Here is a 9,244-nt window from a genome sequence, read left to right as displayed (position 1 = left end):
AACTGTATTAACCCTTTCCCACCTGGACCGTGGAGAAAAGTATTCCCTCTGTACTACAAAAGGGCTGGGGCGGAAGTGGCGACAATGGAGGGGTTAAAGGGGGCAGGGCCAGAATGTGCGGGGGAGGGGTGAGTTCTTAGCCAGTGTGTCCTCATTTCATCCCTGCCGACTGTAGAATCCGGCCCCGACCATGCGGAGCAGGAACAACTCCAGCGTGTGGCTGGATGGCTAGGCCCAGCTGGTGCAACAGACCATCCTGTGCCACCAGGTGGGCAAGTACACCACTGGTTGGATGTCTGCCTGCTTGCCCGCACCCCGGGGGGGTCATCTGGGGCAGCTGCCTGCTTCGGCCTTGGTCGGCTAATTTTTAAGTTTATAATTTTGTATGGCCCACGAATGATGTTATAAATATCCAAATGGCCCTTGGCGGAAAAAGGTTCCCCACCCCTGCATTAAATGATGAAAATTACATAGTAATCACTTACAGAAACCTAATACACAACAATGTGGACCACAGTCCCTAATAATTTATCCAAGTAACTTTGTGTTTTGACACACAACCTGTACTCTGGACAAGAGGCTACTGTCCAGACAGAATATGGAAGAACAGAATGGTTTCCAATGGGCAAAGGTGTCAGACAAGGATGTATTTTATCTCCCTATCTCTTCAATCTAGATGCAGAACATATAAGGAAAACTGGATTAGATTTAGATGAAGGAGGAGTGAAAACTGGGGGGAGGAACAATAACAATATGAGATACCATATTACTGGCAGAAAATAGTGACGGCTTAAACAACTACTGGTGAAAGTTAAAGCAAAAAGTGCCAAAGCAGTACTACAACTGAACATCTAGAAGACAAAAGTAATTACTACAGGGGAATTACACAACTTTAAGGTTTACAGTGAAGAAATTTAAATTGTTCAAGATTTTCTATTCCTTGGCTCCATCATCAACCAAAAGGTTGCAGCCAAGAAATCAGAAGGAGACTGGGAAGGGCAGCTGTGAAGGAGCTAGAAAATATTTTTAAGTGCAAGTATGTGTTGCTGGCGACTAACATCAAGATAATTCATGCCATAGTATTCCTTATTACTAAGTATGGGTGTGAAAGTTGGACAATGAAGAAAGCAAACAGGAAGAAAGTAGATTTCTTTGAAATGTGGTGTTGAAGGAGAGTTTTATGGCTTCTGTGGACCCCCAAAAAGAGAAACCAGTGGGTTCTAGATCAAATCAAGCCTGAATTTTCCCTAGAAGCTAAAATGACTAAACTGAGGCTGTCGTACTTGATTGCATTATGAGAAGACAAGACTAGTGGAAGAGACAATAATGCTAGGAAAAGTTGAAGGAAGCAGAAAAGAGGGAGACCCAACATGAGATCATAGAATCATAGACTCATCATAGAGTTGGCAGGGACCACCAGGGTCTCTAGTCCAACCCGCTGCACAATGCAGGAAATTAACAACTACCTCCCCCCATATCCCGAATGACCTCAACCCTCCGCCCTCCATGCAGGATCCCACAATCAAAGCACTCCCGACAGATGGCCATCCAGCCTCTGCTTAAAGACCTCCAAAGACGGGGACTCTCGTCTTTGACTGGATTGACTCGATCAAGGAAGCCCCGGCCCTCAGTTTGCAAGACCGGAGCAAGGTGTCAGGAGTCAGGAGTCGTGCGGTCCAGGCAGCCTCTTGACATGAGTTAGGCCCATTTCTGTTCAAGAGCATCTTTCGGTTTTGTTTCCCTGCGCTGTTCAAACTATCCCCGCTCCCTGCCTTCCCCACCCCTGCTCTGACCTTGAGTTGCAAGCAGGCAACTTCAGTATTATGGCTTGCTCACTCCCTGCTTCCCACCAGGCACTGTTATCTCCCAATTACCAGGCCTGCTTGATCTTGCACCTGGGGTTGCTTTGTGCTTAAAGTTATGCTTTGTTGAATGGATGGTCATTAGCAGCTTTGAACCTGTGGATTGCTTATGCTGTACCTGCGGCTCCTGAATAAACGTTTACCTGCTTTAGACCTGCCTGTCTGAGCGAGTGACTTTTTGGGATTGCCAAGGTTGGCTGGAGAACCTCACACAAGGCTATTAATGCTGGGACGTTTTGGAGGACATTGATTCATAGGGTCACCATGAGTCAGAAGTGACTTGATGCGAGTTAACACACACACAACTTTGTGAATCACTTTGTACAGTGCAATCCTGTTGCCTCTGCACAAGAGCATTGCAGTAACCATTCCCAGTCGGTGCAACAACACCCACATCTTGCACTAGGTCGTGATTTCTGCCATCAGCCTAATACAGAGTCGCTCTGCCTCCGGCTATCTCTGTGGCCACCTGGTCATTCATGCAATCTGGAAACCTCATTTCTACATCATTACTTGAACACGCATTTGCCTAGCCGGTGTGAGGGTAGCTGAAGTCACCCAGTATAACAACATTTTCCATGTTAGTCACTTCCCTTATTTCTATCCCGATCTTGAGATCTGCCTCATGATTTTGATCGGGGGAAACAGTACACCCTCACTTTGAAGTAACGCTTAGGGCCTAGTATCTCCACCCATTCTGAGCGGGAGTTTACTCCCCTAAGGTTATCTAGCTTGTTTGATTCTTTGATATCCATAGCAATACCTCCCCCAGCATGCCCCTCCCTGTCCTCTCAATCCAGGGATAACACTGCATCCCCATTGATTTCCTGCCCCCTTCCACCAGGTTTCTGAGACACCCACTATAACCATTTTGCACCAAGCACCCCAGATCCCCTTCCTTGGCTTGGAGGCGCCTAGTGTTAGCATATAGGCAGTAGTAACTTGCTTTCCTTCTCTAAGGATCCCCGCTTCCTTTGAGACTCAGGTTTCCTCACAGGTCTCCTCCTTTACTGCCCTCAACTCATGCTCAAGTTTTGGTCCATGCCCACCTAGATTTTCCTAAGAGTTAACACCCTTTGAGATGAATCGCCCCAAACTAGACACACTCTGTCTCCTATTGGCTTTCCCCTTGGAATTAGTTTAAAAACTGCCACCTTTTTTATATTAAGCCCAAACAGTCAAGTTGCCTTTTGGTTCAACAAAGCCCATCTCTGTTTACTTGTTTGTTTATGTTCAAAATTAGTATCCCACCTCTCCATCCTTACAAGGGCCACCAAGGTGGCTAACAATCTAAAACATACATGAGAAAATTATGTTAAAGAACCATTAAAAATCAACTCCTCTCTTGAACACACATCATTAAAACAATTTTTAAAAGAGTTTAAAATAGAGTTGGAATACATACAAAACATAAAAGCATTGGTTAGGAAGGAGGGATCATTAAGAGAATGTCAAATGAAACAAAAGGGGTCTTCATCCGCTGGCAGCAGAAGGGGTCAGACAAATCCCCCTGGGGAGAGAGTTCCAGCGCTGTGGTGCCATGGCCGAGAAGGCCCCCGTCTCCTGGGCTGCCACCTGCCTAATCTCAAAAGGCGGGGGCACCTGAAGCACGGCCGCCGAAGACAACTGTAGAAGTCAGGCATGTTCAGAAGTATTTAGGCGGTCCTTCAGGCATGTTGGTCCCAAACCATATAGGGCTTTGAAGGTCAAGACCAGCACCTTGAATTGTGCCAGAAACAGATCGGGAGCCAGTGCAGGTGGGCCAAGGCAGGAGTGACGTGGTGATCCTTCCGACCCACCCCACTCAACATCCTGCCTGCCGCGTTCTGCACCACCTGAAGCTTCTGAACACTTCTCAAGGGCAGCGCTCCATGTAGAGTCATCCATTGCAATAACCCAACCTGGATGTAAGCAGCGGGACAATTCTGGCAGTTCGGCCAGGGTCTCTCTCCGCTTCTCCCCTTCCCTCACAGCCAAGAGTGCTGTGCGTTGAGCGCGCACCCACAATGGCTGACCCAGGGGAGCCTCGCAAATTGTTGAGGATGCGTGGGACCGTCCCCCCCAGCAGCATCCGGCGAGCACATGTGGGTGACCCCACCCACCCTTGGCAGGGAATCTGAGGGGGAGGGGGTGCCTCCTGGGGTGGGGTTTGCCCACTGCCTCTTCTTGCTATATGCAGGGCCCCCTCCCCTGCAGGCAGGCTTCCTTCCACCCACGGGCCCTGGTCCGGCCGTCTCACTGCACCCAGGCAAGACTGCCAACAGCGTGGCTGGGCAAGGGGGAGGGAGGGACCGTGGGGGTGGGTGGGGCTTGGTCTCCCCCTCCCCCCTCGAGCTGTCTTCGGCTGCCCCCGGTTCCCCTGGGAGCCCTCGGCCAAGGCCACGCGGGTTCCACTTCCGGCCCATGGAATTCCCTCCAGGACAGAAGCACACTCTTGCAAGGGGGGGGGGAAGGGGCCCCTTCAGCTTCTCCCCACCAAGCCCTGCCCATGACACACTGACCAGCAGCCTTGTAAGCCCTTTCCGTCTGGGTAGGGCAGAGAGCCAGCATGGTGTAGTGGTTAAGAGCAGTGGTTTGGAGCGGTGGAGTCTGATCTGGAGAACCGGGTTTGATTCCCCACTCCTCCACATGAGCAGCAGAGGCTAATCTGGTGAACCGGGCTGATTTCCCCACTCCTACACACGAAGCCAGCTGGGTGACCTTGGGCTAGTCACAGCTCTCTCAGCACCACCTACCTCACAGGTAGGCGTCTGTTTTGGGAAGGGGAAGGGAAGGCGGTTGGAAGCCAGTTTGAGTCTCCCTTAAGTGGTAGAGAAGGTCGGCATATAAAAAACCAACTCTCCTTATCTTCTTAGGGAAGCAACCATCATCCGTGCTGAAGCTTCACAATAGCAGGGAGAGCGGAGCCATCCCCCAAGTGGCAGCAGGGCCTGCCATCCTCTCCTCTTGCTGCCCCGCAAAGGGCTTGGCATCAGAGGCTGTGGGTGGTGGGCTGGCCTGTCCTTTGCCCTCCTCCCCTCTGGCCGCACATTCTGCACCACCCTTCCCTGGCTCGGTATCGTACAGGGAATGCAGCCACCCCCGGAGGGCGCCACTCACAGCGGCTGCCTCTACCTGCCTCCCCTGGCCCACAGCCACGCTGGCAGCTGCCACCCGACACGCTCCTGGCCGGGCTCTGCAGCACCCACAAAGCCCCTCCCAAAGGGGGGACAGGCAGCCAGCAGCCCCCAGGCCTGCCCTTCCATCCGCGTTCGTTCCGCCGCGGCACGTCTGGGATCTGGGGCTCTGACTTCCACTTCCATGTGCAGAGCTGGCCGTGCAACGGGCGTCTCGGAAAAGCCCTGCAGGTAATGACAGGCACGCCTAGGCAGAGCCGGGGTGCTGAGGCCAAGCGCTCCCCAGATGCAGGGGGCCAGGGCCACAGCACCGCTCAGCCAGCTCAGGCCTCGGGACCAGGAGCAGGGGAGTGGGCGGGGGAGGGAGGCGCGGACTGGAGGCTGCGTGGGCCAGGGTGGGTGCGTCAGGTCGGTGCTGGGTGTGTGCTGCTCTTTGGTGTTAGAACGGTGTAATTAGCCGGAGCTGCTGCTGATCGTGTCTGGGATGCCTGTTTGCTTAGCGAGTGTCTTGCGATGGCGTTGGGCAACCTCGACTGTTAGCCAGCCAAGTGACGGTCATCAGCATTATCAGACAAGCATAATAATGCGCCAGGGCTGTGCGGTCTTGGCCCAAAGTGTTCTGGTGGAGCTCCCACCCCACATAAAACTACAGCATGATTGGCACAGGACCAGGGGGGAGTGGGGGTCTCCTGGCCACATGTCCCTCAGCCTTGCCACCCTGCTTCCGAGAGGTCCTCAAAAAGTACATCACAGAGCTGGAGAAAGCGCAGAAGAGGGCAACCATGATGATGGGGGGGGGGTAGGAGCCTCTCCCCTGTGAGGAAAGGCTGAAAAAACTGGGACTTTTCAGGTTAGAAAAGTGACGACGACAAAGGGGGGGGACACGATGAAATTATCCACAGGGTGGAGAAAGTTGACAATGGGAACTTTTTCTCCCTCTTCCAAAATACTAGAACTTGAGGGCATTTAATGAGGTTGGGTGGGCAGGAAGACACAGGACAGACAAAAGGAAATACTTCTTCACACAGAGAGTGATTAAAAAGTGGAATTCTCGGCCAGAGGATGAAGTGACGGCCACAGGCATGGACAGCTTTAAAGGGGGGTTAGATACATTCAAGGAGGAAAATCTATCAGTGGCTGCTAGCCCGGGTGACTAAAGGGAACCTCCACATTCAGAGACAGTCAACCTCTGAGCACCAGTGCCAGGAGGCAACATTTGGAGAATGGCCTTGGCCTCTATATGCCCTGTTGTTGGCCCTCCAGAGGAACTGGTTGGCCTCTGTGAGAGACAGGATGCTGGACAAGGTGCCCCCCCGCCCACTGGCCGGATCCTGCGGGGCTCTTCTGATGTTCTTATGTCCTTCATGCTCCAGCCCGGCCTGCTCACAGGCAGGGAGATCTCACCTATTTGACTAAGCACCTGGGGATGCTGTGCTGCTGACTGCCCACTGCTTGTTCCACTGGTGGCCTGAAGAGGCAAACAATCCTACCTGTGACCTTCCCAGGTGTCCTGGGAATGGCTGTGCCCAAAAGCCTTCCTTTGCTGCCGGACGAATGGGAACAAACCAACGACTCAGTCCAAGAGGCAAACAAGTCTCTCTGGTGTCCGTGGGCTGCCTTGCCTACCTGCCTGGCAAGTTGTTGAGGGGGATCAGAATACGTGGACTCCAAAAGACCTCTGGGGCAGGAATCCAACGTCCCTCGTTTATTTCTTTAGGATACTTCTCTGCCGCCTCTTCAGAATCCTGCTCAAGGTGGCTTGCAATTAAATCACCACAACATTAAAGCCAAGCCATTTTTAAAACGCTCACCGTCCTTCACTCCCCCCCCCACCATGCACACAAGCATGGACCTCAGCCCCTCCCACCCTCCAAAGTCAGTGCGGCAGGAGCAGGGGGGTGGGGCAGAGCAGCACTCGGGTGATCCCTCCAGCCTCTCTCTGGCAAACTGGACGTGGGGGGGAGGAATGGCCCCAGAGGCCTTGGTGATGCTTCTGGGGTGTCAGGGATGATGCCTGGTTTCCAGATGGGGCAGGGGCCCCGTGGGATGCACCCTTGCCCAGTTCTCTCGCTTGCGCCCCCTAGCTTCCGCTGCCAAGAGATCCCCCCAGGGGACCATCATGGGGTCCAGCCGCACCTCAGCCAAACCACTTAGAGGCATCCGAAGGTAGCAGAGCCATGCTCCACTGCACCCCCCGTGCCCCCTCCCTGGCAGATTATTCCTGACACCCCTGGGATCATCCGGGCCCTCCTGTGGGAGCCAATGGGCCAGGCCTCTCTGGTGGGTGGCACCCCACCAACGCTGACCTCTGACACCGCCGGCCAGCCTTCTTGAAGCACAGTGGGCAAATCAGAGAGACCCTTTTGGCCGGCCCTTTGCCAAGGCTGTGGCCCCTGGCCAGCCTGTTCCCCTTCTTCCTGGTGCGCCGTCGGGCCAGCGTCGTCTGCCCTGGGACCCCCTAGTTGAAGCAGACCTGGCCACAGCCAGCAGGGAAGAGGTAAGGGGGCTCTTTCTTCCGGCCTTTCCCTCAAAGCCACAGAGGAGCCAAAGAAATGTGGTCCCTCTTCTACAGCCTCTGAAAATCCCAGCAACGGCCACACCGGGGAAAGCAAAGTTGTCCTAAGCATCAGGTGCATTTGCTGCTGCTGCTGCTGGGAAGACCGCAAGAAAAGCCCATCTTGTTCTGAGATGCCACCCCCCACAAAGGGTCCCTCCATGCCCCTGGCGACCCCTCGGGCAGTTCTCTACGTGGAAGATCTCTGAGGCACGCCTACCAGGTGGGAGCTGAACATGGACCACCGGGTGCCGCTCTTGGCTGTGTGTGTGTGTGTGTGTTTAATTGGCCATTTTGAAACCTGTCCCGTTGGCTCGGTCGGCCTCCCAGGGCAGCCTGGTCTGGGCCGGGAAGAGGGAACACTTCTGGCACCCCCAGCCAGCCTGGCAACCGAAGAGGCTGCGGGTCTCACCCGGCCGGCCCCGGGGCCTCCCCGTCAGGGAGCAGAGGCTGCAGCAGCCCCACACCCCTCCCTCTCCCCCCACCGACAGGACCCCAGAAGGCAGGCAGGCAGGCAGGCAGCAGGAGGGAGAGCCGGCCCCCCCTAGGGGGTCAAGAGACGGGATTCCTCCCCCCCCCCCACACACACACACACAGGGCAGATGCTGGATCAGCCCATCCGATTTGCCAGGGAGCCTGGCAAGGCTGACCGAAATCAAAGCTGGCCAAAGGGAGGCAGGCGGGCAGGGAGAAGGGCGGCACTCAGACTGGGCCCAGCTCCTTGATGCCCAGGGGGCTCCCGATTCTGGGCTCTGGCTGGCAGCCCCACGGAGTCAGGCCTGCCTCCTGGCCGGCCCCCAGCTCCACGCCCAGCCTCCCTCCTTCCCTGGGTTGCCCGTCCCCCCCCCCCCGCACACACACACACACACAGGCGCGCGCGCTCCCTGAGGGGCTGCTTCCGCGCGGGCGAGTGGAGGCTTGTCCCGGGGAACGCACCGCCACGCCGGCGGCCCCAGCAACGCCTTGGCGGGGAAATTCAAGCCAGGGCAGGAGGCAGCCGTCCGCCCCCCCCCCCGCCCCCCCGCCCCATACGTCTCGCTTATTGAATCCGACCCAGGCGCCAAGAGCGGCGGCGCGGCAGAGGGCGGCTCCAGCCGCCGCCCGAAGACTGCCCGTGGGGGGGGGGGCTCCCCCCCCACCTCCCAAGGCGGCTCATTGCACTGTCAAACCACTCTCAGTCCCCCCCCCCGCCTACCCTCAGCCCCCTCTCCCTTTCCAGCGGGCCCCCGGAGCAGCTGCCTGCCCGCCCGCCCTGGTGGGCGCCAGGGCCCTCCCGAGGCTTGCCGAGAGCCCTCCGGCCCCGGCCCTCCTCTTCTCCAGCCCCGGGGCCCCGCAGCCCGGCCCGGCCCGGCTGCCCTTCTGGAAGCCGCCGGGGGGGTGCGGGGGGGGCCAGCCCGGCTTCCTCCTCCTGGCCCGGGCCAGCCTCCGGCCAGGGGGGACGGACCCCAGAAGCCCCCCTCGGCGGGGGCCCAGAGCGCCCTGGCCAGCGGAGCCCCGCCGCCGCCCCCGCCCCGGCGGGAGGGCTTCCCGGGGCCTGCCGAGGTGGGGCGGGAGGGCCCCGCCGCTGCCCCTCGGCGGGGCGGCCCGGCTCCGCTGGCGGGCGGTTTCCGCGCAGCGCAGCGCAGGCAGGCCGGCCGGCTGCGGCTGGGCAGCGCGGCCCACCAACCGGCCCGGCGGGCGGCGCGATACCATCTGCGCCGCGCAAGGCGGCT

Source organism: Euleptes europaea, chromosome 2 (genome assembly GCF_029931775.1).
Source record: "Euleptes europaea isolate rEulEur1 chromosome 2, rEulEur1.hap1, whole genome shotgun sequence".
NCBI lineage: Eukaryota > Metazoa > Chordata > Lepidosauria > Squamata > Sphaerodactylidae > Euleptes > Euleptes europaea.
The sequence above is the reverse complement of the archived record's forward strand: the minus strand, read 5'-3'. Positions refer to the sequence as shown.